Genomic DNA, 11,081 nt, shown 5'->3' with positions numbered 1-11,081 from the left:
TTCCCTTTCCATTACACTGTACTTTCTGATGAAATATCCAAAAGGTAAATTCACAAATTCATTTCTATTAGAGACTAGACTCGAGAACTCACTGTATTACAACAATAAGAAGCATTTTAACAATATTAAGTTTAACTGCTCGCATCTGTATGAGCTTAAATATGATTGGCCTTTAGAGTGTGACAGTGGTGGATGAAGTACTCAATTTTGTTACTTAAGTTAAGGTGCAGATACAGAGGCAAATGATGATTCAAGTAAAAGGAATCACACGAGGGAAAAAAAATACAACTTAAGTATTTGTTTAAAAATTTAGGACTTCAAGAGTAAAAATTAAAGCACTGTGCAGAGATTTTAACACTTCAGTTAAAGATTTTGATCAAGAATTTAGCTTAGATTTGAAGTGAGTTAGTTTTTGTGTATTCGGTTTGCTCCATGTTGGGATGTCAACTCAAATGTCCTAAAAATAAGTCTGATCTTTTTCAGGTCTCAAACCATACAAAGCACTTTTTACTTTTCAGTCCAGATCTAAAGTAATGGTTTCAAATGTATTTAAAGTTAAAAAAAAATTATCCACTGTAAACACAGATACTTATAAATTGTTCTTAAGTATTGTGCTTTTACTTTTGTACTTCATTACCCTCCACCACTGATGTGTGTCGTCTAAAACCCAGTAGGCCTAATTTAATCTACATTTTTGGTTATATTTTGGGTCTTATGATCTCTTGTAGGGCTGGTATCATTAAGAAATAACCTATATGGTATTTATCTCGATACATAGGCCACGATACGATACATAGGCCACGATACGATACATATCTCAATCACATCTTGTTAAATCACTTCTTGTGCAAAGTTCAAATGGAACATAAACATTTTAATCATCAAAACTGTGAAAAAGTGAAACTGTCAAATGTGTTGAATTTCCTTCCTCTTAACAAGCAACAAAACTGACACACTGTAACCGTTTTTTTGCACACACTTAACCTCTTGTATGTTGCTGAGATTTTTTATTACTTATTATTCTATTTTATTTTGACTGTACATATACATTGATATAATGATGTCTTCTTTGACATGTGTCTTTTGCTCTTTTATCCTACTTATTTAGAGCGTATTTTTACCATTTACATATTTTTACTCTTAGTTATTGTGATATTGTGACATGTGAGCTGCTGTGTCCAAATCATTTCCTTTGTGGATCAATAAAGTTTGTCTGAGTCACAATCTAAATGAGCCCTTGTGTTGGACTAGACTTAGTCCTGGTTTAGACCTGGTTTAGGCCTGGTTTAGACCTGATTTAGACCTGGTTTAGTCCTGGTTTAGTCCTGGTTTAGACCTGGTTTAGACCTGGTTTAGTCCTGGTTTAGACCTGGTTTAGACCTGATTTAGACCTGGTTTAGACCTGACGTAATCCTGGTTTAGTCCTGGTTTAGACCTAGTTTAGTCCTGGTTTAGACCTGGTTTAGACCTGGTTTAGTCCTCGTTTAGACCTGGTTTAGTCCTGGTTTAGACCTGGTTTAGTCCTGGTTTAATCCTGGTTTAGTCTTGGTTTAGACCTGGTTTAGTCCTGGTTTAGACCTGGTTTAGACCTGGTTTAATCCTGGTTTAGTCCTGGTTTAGACTTGGTTTAATCCTGGTTTAGTCCTGGTTTAGATCTGGTTTAGACCTAGTTTAGGTCTAGGTCAGTCGTCCACATGATCACTCTTCTGTCCGGTGTAATGCTGGTGCTGGACACTAAAGGGCGCCATTTCCTCACAGAGGAGGTGAGAGACACTTGCTCAGGTAGGGAGACCAGATTTTCAAAATTCTAAACTAGGACACACCCAGGTTGGAATGGTTAGTATAAAAAACATTGTAACATTGTGGATTCTTATAATCTGAGGGACTTTTTTTTTTCTTTACTGTCATTTACAAACATGTTTTTGTGTATTTTGGCAAAACAAATGACAATTTATGCTCCTGTTTATCGTTGGAGGGGATCAGACTAGTCAGAAATTGTGATAATAATATTTTAGTCCTAGTTTAGACCTGATGTAATCCTGGTTTAGACCTGATGTAGTCCTGGTTTAGACCTGATGTAGTCCTGGTTTAGACCTGATGTAGTCCTGGTTTAGACCTGATGTAGTCCTGGTTTAGACCTGACGTAGTCCTGGTTTAGACCTGATGTAGTCCTGGTTTAGACTTGACGTAGTCCTGGTTTAGACCTGACATAGTCCTGGTTTAGACCTGATGTAGTCCTGGTTTAGACCTGACACAGTCCTGGTTTAGACCTGACACAGTCCTGGTTTAGACCTGACACAGTCCTGGTTTAGACCTGACCTTTAGACCTGATGTAGTCCTGGTTTAGACCTTAGATCCTGGTTAGACTGATGTAGTCCTGGTTTAGACCTGACACAGTCCTGGTTTAGACCTGAAGTAGTCCTGGTTTAAACCTGACGCAGTCCTGGTTTAGACCTGATGTAGTCCTGGTTTAGACCTGATGCAGTCCTGGTTTAGACCTGATGTAGTCCTGGTGTAGACCTGAAGTAGTCCTGGTTTAGACCTGACACAGTCCTGGTTTAGACCTGAAGTAGTCCTGGTTTAAACCTGACGCAGTCCTGGTTTAGACCTGATGTAGTCCTGGTTTAAACCTGATGTAGTCCTGGTTTAGACCTGATGCAGTCCTGGTTTAGACCTGACGTAGTCCTGGTTTAGACCTGACGCAGTCCTGGTTTAAACCTGATGTAGTCCTGGTTTAGACCTGATGCAGTCCTGGTTTAGACCTGACGTAGTCCTGGTTTAGACCTGACGCAGTCCTGGTTTAAACCTGATGTAGTCCTGGTTTAGACCTGATGCAGTCCTGGTTTAGACCTGACGTAGTCCTGGTTTAGACCTGACGCAGTCCTGGTTTAGACCTGACGTAGTCCTGGTTTAGACCTGATGCAGTCCTGGTTTAGACCTGACGTAGTCCTGGTTTAAACCTGACGCAGTCCTGGTTTAAACCTGATGTAGTCCTGGTTTAGACATGATGTAGTCCTGGTTTAGACCTGATGTAGTCAGTCCCGGGGAAACGGGGATGTCTGGACTCTCTGTGCTCATTCATCACGCGTGGGTAGAATATTTAAATCTCATGTAAAATACCAACATAAAGTGCGTTTTTTAGAAGTGGGAGAATAAACAACGAGACTGGAGATCCACGGTTGATACCAGCTGTAAGATAATCTGCTAATGCTAAATTCATTTGTGGCACAATTTGGACACTAAGTGATTTAAAGTGCTTTCATTATTACTAAAGACAACTAATAACTAATAAAAACCAAAATTATAACAACAAAGTGAAGATTAAAACAAGTGTGAAGAATAAAAAGCTCTCAGTCATGTGCAGAGCATTTTTGGTCCTGGATGTGCTGCTTATTATCATGAACGAGAACAAGATTCAGATGATATTTTAAAGGCCCTAGATCACACAAAACCATGTCCGAATCAAAAACAGACCTGGACTTGTGTTTTGTTTCATTCACACATTCAGTTCAATCAATGCAATTTTATTTTTTACAGTGTCAAATCACAATCCCACAAGAGCACACATCCACACAGACCTACAAACATGTACATACAACTGACATAACGTACACACAACCGACATAATGTACACACAACTGACATAACGTACACACAACCGACATAATGTACACACAACTGACATAACGTACACACAACCGACATAATGTACACACAACTGACATAACGTACACACAACTGACATAACGTACACACAACCGACATAATGTACACACAACTGACATAACGTACACACAACCGACATAATGTACACACAACTGACATAACGTACACACAACCGACATAATGTACACACAACAGACATAACGTACACACAACCGACATAATGTACACACAACCGACATAATGTACACACAACAGACATAACGTACACACAACCGACATACGTACACACAACCGACATAATGTACACACAACTGACAAAACGTACACACAACCGACATAATGTACACACATCCGACATACGTACACACAACTGACATAATGTACACACAACTGACTTAACGTACACACAGCTGACATAACGTACACACATCCGACATAATGTACACACAACTGACATAATGTACACACAAGTGATATAACGTACACACAAGTGATATAACGTACACACAAGTGATATAACGTACACACAACTGACATAACGTACACACAACCGACATAACGTACACACGACCAACATATACATTATGCATGACCATGTGTCGACTGTGAAAAAAACACGGACTCCCAAGGATGTGTGGGTGTGTGTGTGTGTATAAACCAACCAGCACACACACACACACAAACCTACAGTGACATAAGGTCTGTAGAATTAAAACACACACAGCTGGTTCTTCCAGTATTTCCAGATGTCAGAGTAATATTGGGCTTCACTTTCCTTAATCCGAAAGGCGAAGCTCTCGATTTACCAGTCAGTCTTCGTTCCTACTCTCACCTATGGTCATGAGCTCTGGGTAATGACCGAAAGGACTCCCTTAGAGATAGGGTGAGGAGCTCAGTCACACCGGAGGAGCTCGGAGTAGAGCCGCTGCTCCTCCACGTCGAGAGGAGCCAGTTGAGGTGGCTCAGGCATCTGTTCCGGATGCCTCCTGGACGCCTCCCTCGGGAGGTGTTCCGGGCATGTCCCACCGGGAGGAGGCCCCGGGGAAGATCCAGGACACGCTGGAGGGACTATGTCTCTCGGCTGGCCTGGGAACGCCTCGGGGTTCCCCCGGAGGAGCTGGAGGACGTGTCTGGGGTGAAGGAAGTTTGGGAGTCCCTGGTTAGGCTGCTGCCCCCGCAACCCGGCCCCGGATAAGCGGAAGAAAATGGATGGATGGACTTTCCTTAATATCAGTCAAATTATCAAATTAATTTCACCTACACATACATTTATACATGAGGTTCCTCTTTAGAGCCTGGAATGTGGGAATATTTGCAGTCACAAACAAAGCATGAGCACTTTCCCACCTTGGAGTCTTTAGCAGAATTCTGAGAGCAGCATTATGTGCCACCTTCATCTTATTTCTCTTTGCTTTGCTGTGATGACACTATAGTTGAGCTGTGTACAGTGGGGTACAGTCTGATCTAAAAAGAATTGTTTTGACATCATTTGTACACATGTGGAGTTTGTGTGCCATCTTATTATCTGGTGATAAGAGTTTGCAGCACTGACGCTGGACCTCATCATCATCAGAGGAGTCATTTCTAAAAATATGGCCCAAGTATTTTGTTTTTGTTACATTAGCCAGCTGATTCTCATTTAAATAAAAAGAGAGAAAGCTTAACTTTTGATCCTCTTTAGACCTGGCAATCACGACAACACTCTTTTTTGAATGATATTTGATATCATACTACATCCCGTACTCTGAACACACTCTCCCCAGCTGCTGTAGACCTGCACTATACGGCCACAGGACAACGAAATCATCAGCATACAACAGATGATTGACAAGCCTGTCCCCCCCACACATCCAGTTTTACAGTGTTGTAGTTTTCTTCACAAATCATCCACATACAGGTTAAAAAGAACAGGAGACAATATTCCACCTTGCCTGACACAATTGGTAACCAGGGAAGGGCTAGAAGTCACATTGCCCCATCTGACCTGCAGAGTTTGATGGGAATACCAATACTGCAACATACGTATTAACAGTGTTGGGAAGGTTACTTTTAAAATGTATTCCCCTACAGATTACAGATTACATACGCCAAAATGTAGTTTGTAACGTAATACATTAAATTACTTAGTGAGTAATGTAATCTGAATACTTTGGATTACTTGATTTGCTGTAGAGAAGCAAAGACGAGGATATCGTAACAAGAAGTTTTGTCTCCTAAAAGAAAATAAAAAGCCCAGACTTTACTCAACCGTATTAAAAATATTATTGATAAAAGAGGAGGAAACACGGTCCGTGCAGCATGATTTAGTCCTCTTTTAGTCCTGGTTTAGACCTGGTTTAGATCTAGTTTAGATCTAGTTTAGACCTGGTTTAAGTCCTGGTTTAGTCCTGGTTTAGATCTAGTTTAGATCTAGATTTAGACCTGTTTTAGACCTGTTTTAGACCTGGTTTAGACCTGGTTTAAGTCCTGGTTTAAGTCCTGGTTTAGTCCTGGTTTAGATCTAGTTTAGATCTAGTCCCCCCCCCCCAAAAAAAAATGTTAGCCCAAAATGTGAAAACAGGAAAATACCGCTGTGTAACCCATTTATTTCAACAAAGTAACTGTAATCCAATTACCACTCACTGAAACAGTAACTGTAACTGAATACAGTTACTCATAATTTGTACTCTGATTACATAACTCTGTAACTCCCAACATTGTATATTAAATATAAAGGAACCCCTCACTCGTACTATTTAAGAAACAGTTTTCCATGATTAACACGGTCAGACGCCTTGGACGCATCTAGAAAACACATATTGTTGAGTTCTTCTTGTATATTTCGACGTAAGTTCTTTTAATGTATACGTACACAGATCTGTGCTGTGTTTATGTTTAAAACCAAATTGGTTGTGAGTCGTTACCACATATTCCTGGAGCCTGTCCAACAGGATCCGCTCGAAGACTCTGGATATTATACTATCTTATGTGATAGGTCTATGGTTGTGTGTACTTGATACTTTGCAGGTTTTATCTTTAATAACGTACCAATAATAGAGCTAACAATGATTCAGGTAATATCCTTTGTGCCACAAAAACACAAAGTAAGTAGCACTGAGAGTTTATAGCTCGAGTTCTTCAGATGCCCAGCAGTGATTTGGTCAGGACCACAGGCTTTATTCACTGCCCACTTCCCAATTGCTTAGTCCACTTCATCTGGTCTAATAATCTCTCCATCATTATAAACAATATCATCAACTTTAAAAGCAGCACTCTCAACACAGTTAAACATTTCTTCAAAATGCTTCACCCAAAGCTCAGCAGTATTATCATCCCCAGATACCTGGTTAATACCTGATGGCAGAGGCATCTTGCTGTTAATAATAACTGTAATTTCTTTCCAGAATTCCTTAATGTCATTCTTCTGAAGTTTCCTAACCCTGGAGTTACTTATCATTTGCTCTTTCCTTTTCACGTAGCGCACAATATATTTAAACCTGGTGTTGGTGGTTTTCTTATGCTGAAATTCTGGGCCACGTCTGACTTTCCCAGCTGCTATTCAATTTTAAAAAGCTTCTTTGGCCTCAGCATGAAGATTCGACACATACTCATTCCAGTCAGGCCTGATCTTTTCTCTTTTGAAGAATTTACCATAATTAATTAAGCAATCCACTATATTTCTGTACAAATTAAATAAATCATTCTGGTGGTCCTGATTTTTACAGTTAATATCACAAGAAAATATCACAGGCGGTATACTAACACTGCTGAGATGTTTATCAGTTAATGGATTCTATTTCCAGAGGTTACATTCAGAGAGCTTTGCCCAGTACAAGTGTTCTGGTGGTTATTATGGCTGTCCAGTTCTGGTAGACAATAGAGGTTTAAATACATTGAGACAGGTATGTGGTCAGATATGACCATATCATACAGGATCTCAGCCCCAGATAAACACTCACGGTCATGGGCATCAGTCGTGCACATACAGTGGTCCAGATGCACTCATGTATCTATAATTCTCCTCAGGCAACAGCAACTTACTGGAAATCACTAATTTACTATTTTGACAAAAATGCTGTAAATGTTCCCAAATAGGGAATTATCATCTGAGATATCAACTTTCAGATCACCCATGACAAATATACATGTACATGCACTATCTTTAATAAAAGACATAATGAAGGCTAGTCTGTTGAGAAATTCATTTTCATTCTGCTGACATTCAGAGGGAGTATGAACATTTAAAATAATAAATACATTTTTACCATATGCAGTCTTGATCGCTCTAGCCCAATCAACCTCAAGTCACATCACACAAACCACTGAGTCATATTTCTTTTGTCAGAATATGAGTATTGTACCCCGGATTATCCCCATACTTACATCTGTTGTAGACCCCATGCCCCATAGAATTCTTTATGCACACAATTAAGTGTGTCCAGGTCTTGTTTGGGCAGTAGAGTCTCTTGTATTGATAAAGTGTCAACCGTCTCAAAGAGCTCGTCAGTCACAGTACATCGTGCTTTGTCACTAGCCCGCTGCCTAAGGCACAGGCCACGCACATCATATGACACCACGTTCATGATTATTTCACAGTCCAGCTGCAGTTGCCTCCGGCCTCAGACGCACTATTGATCCTTGTCACTGTATCACTCCAAGTATTTTAACTACTGTTCAACAGCTACAGATGGATGGATACCGAGCTCCGCCCTGGCTGTGGGCTCTGAGCTCCGGTTCTCAGGTTTTTCTCTTTCTTCTCCTTCTTTCAGACGCCCCTGAAGTGTCCACATAGAGAAACAGAGGCGTCTTTTTTTGATGCTGCGGTCCCATTTATATTTCTGTCACAGGGTATTTGTGAAGGCCTGGAAGATGTCGTGATATGATCCCGCCCATAACACATAACTCAGTGAAATATGATTGGTTAAGACAACTGTCAAACTCAAACTCATCCCCACATTGAGTTGAATTGCGCTGACCTTTGTTCCAGCCACTGAAGGTCCTGCAGGTGTGTCTTTGGTTCAATGCTGCAGGAGGAAACACTGATTTACCCAGATACCATTGGAAGAAAAATTGAGATTGATCAGTTTCCATTTCATTATATTAACCCTTTGTTTCCCAAGAAGTTTATAACAATGATCTAGAAATGATTACTAGCCCATATGGAAAAGGTATGGACAAATCATACACTATTTTAACATGTTTCATATGGATCCTAAAAGATTTGTATATGACAGTGAAAACACTTACAAGATCTTTGGTAAATATGTGCAGCATGAAACATATAAAACTTTGTAACCTGCAAGGCCTGTATATGACACTAATCCCACAAACAATGTCCTCACAAGTGTTGGACAAAGGTCATTTATTTCATAGAAAAACAAGTGAAATGATGATTGTTTCCTTAAACTTGATTGCTGTGTGTGTGTGTATGAGAGTGAGAAAGAAAATTATCACAGTGTGTGTTTGTGTGTGTTTGTGTGTTGTGTGTGTGTGCGTGTGTCTGTGTGTGTGTTTGTGTGTGGGGGTGTGCGTGTGTGTGTGTTTGTGTGTGGGGGTGCGTGTGGGTGCGTGTGTGTGTGTGTGCATGTGTGTGTGTGTTTGTGTGTGGGGGTGCATGTGTGTGTGTGTGTTTGTGGGGGTGTATTTGTGTGTGGGGTGTGCGTGTGTGTGTCTGTGTGTGTGTGTGTGTTTGTGTGTGTGTGTGTGTGCATGTGTGTGTGTGTTTTGTGTGTGGGGTGCGTGTGGGTGTGTGTGTGTGCATGTGTGTGTGTGTTTGTGTGTGGGGGTGCGTGTGGGTGTGTGTGTTTCTGCATATAATTAAAGAATACAAACATTATATGGAGCATACAACAAAAATGTAGTTGATCATGCACATTACCTGCAAATGTCATGCAAAATGTTCACTTTATCTTTACTAGTTTTTCATAATATAGTTGTATGAGAAAAATGCAAAAGGGGGACACTTTCAGGAGTAAACCACACATGACACATATTAACCTTATATAAAGATTTATTACAAAGACAATGGTAAATTCTCAAATTTTTTTCCCATTTTTTTCCCATATGGGTAGTGTAGTGTTTATTACTCACTGAATAAAAACAATATTGAAAAAATATTTTAGTTGTACAAAAATTAATTCAATATCAACAATATCAAAATGTGCTCCTCACCTTCCATGGTGGTTGGTCTCTTTCCCTCTCATCCAGCTCGGCTCCTCTACCAGAAGCTTGAGAGTTCTGCGCAGTATCTTTGCTGTTCCCAGTACTGCACTTTTCTGGACTGAGATGTCCATCTGCTATAGCCACTCTTCCAGTTTGGGGGTTACAGCCCCGAGTGCTCCGATCAGGATTAAACCAGGACTACAGAAGGACTCAAGCAGGTGCCAGTCCCTTGGGAGGTCCCATATGGTTCATTTGAACAATGAGCAGCCTGGAAACATGACTGCTTTTTATGTAAGGAACATAGACAGGTTGTGAAAGAATCATACACTCTAGTGCATGATGATAGAGTCATTTTCACCAAACCAGTCATAAAATGTTGCTTGATTGTTTTACGTACAGACAGACGCTGATGATAGAGCAGTGTTAGTATAAGCCTAAAGAGAGAATGAAATATTGTTACTGTTTTTAGTAAGATGATTTTTAAATACATTGTGAAAGTATTAGCCCCTCTTGAACTTTGACCTTTTTCTACATTTCAGGCTTCAAACATTTTCTGTGAAGAATCAACACAAAGCTGTCCTGAGAGGGTGAGAGGGTGGGACTTCTTAGTGTCGTTGGATTTTTATGTTCTGATGATGGACTGGACATTTATATTGGAGGAAATGTCATATAAGCCCAGGGCACCTGAGTGCATGACACTTAAATACAAATATTCATTCATTAAATAATTCAATAAGTTAAAAAAAAAGAAAAACAATATCAGTAGTACACTGTGTAATGTTTATAATCATTTTGATCAAAGATGTGTTTGGTGTTAGGCCATGGAGACAGAGCACAAGCAGAGCTGCTTTAAAGTCTATTTTGTGAGCCATAGGAGCCAGAGCAGAGGGCTCGTACTTCCTGGTTCTAGTCAGGACCAGAGCAGTGTCGTGGTGGATGTGCTGCAGCTGTCTGACACTGAGAGGAGTCCAACCAACTGGAGAACATGCATGGATAACCCTCCACTTTACATTATGCCTATACTGTTTGTATTTTTGATGTTTCAGCATCATTCAGGGTTGACAGATACACTTTGAAATCAAGCAGACATTTTCACGGTGGTACAGTCACATGAATGTATGCTGTAAGTTGTCAGCATCAGTGGTATTACATGCTTCACTCAACAATAGAGGACATTATTTACAGAGCCCATATTATCTTGACTAAAGCAAAAAAATGTTAAGATGTATGAACAAGTCATCCCAAATTCATGTAGAACTCAAATCACGATTGTC

The sequence above is a fragment of the Boleophthalmus pectinirostris genome, unplaced genomic scaffold, assembly GCF_026225935.1.
Source record: "Boleophthalmus pectinirostris isolate CB_2022bp ecotype Guang Dong unplaced genomic scaffold, ASM2622593v1 HiC_scaffold_17, whole genome shotgun sequence".
NCBI classification, from domain to species: Eukaryota; Metazoa; Chordata; class Actinopteri; order Gobiiformes; family Gobiidae; genus Boleophthalmus; species Boleophthalmus pectinirostris.
Note: the sequence above shows the minus strand (reverse complement) of the source record.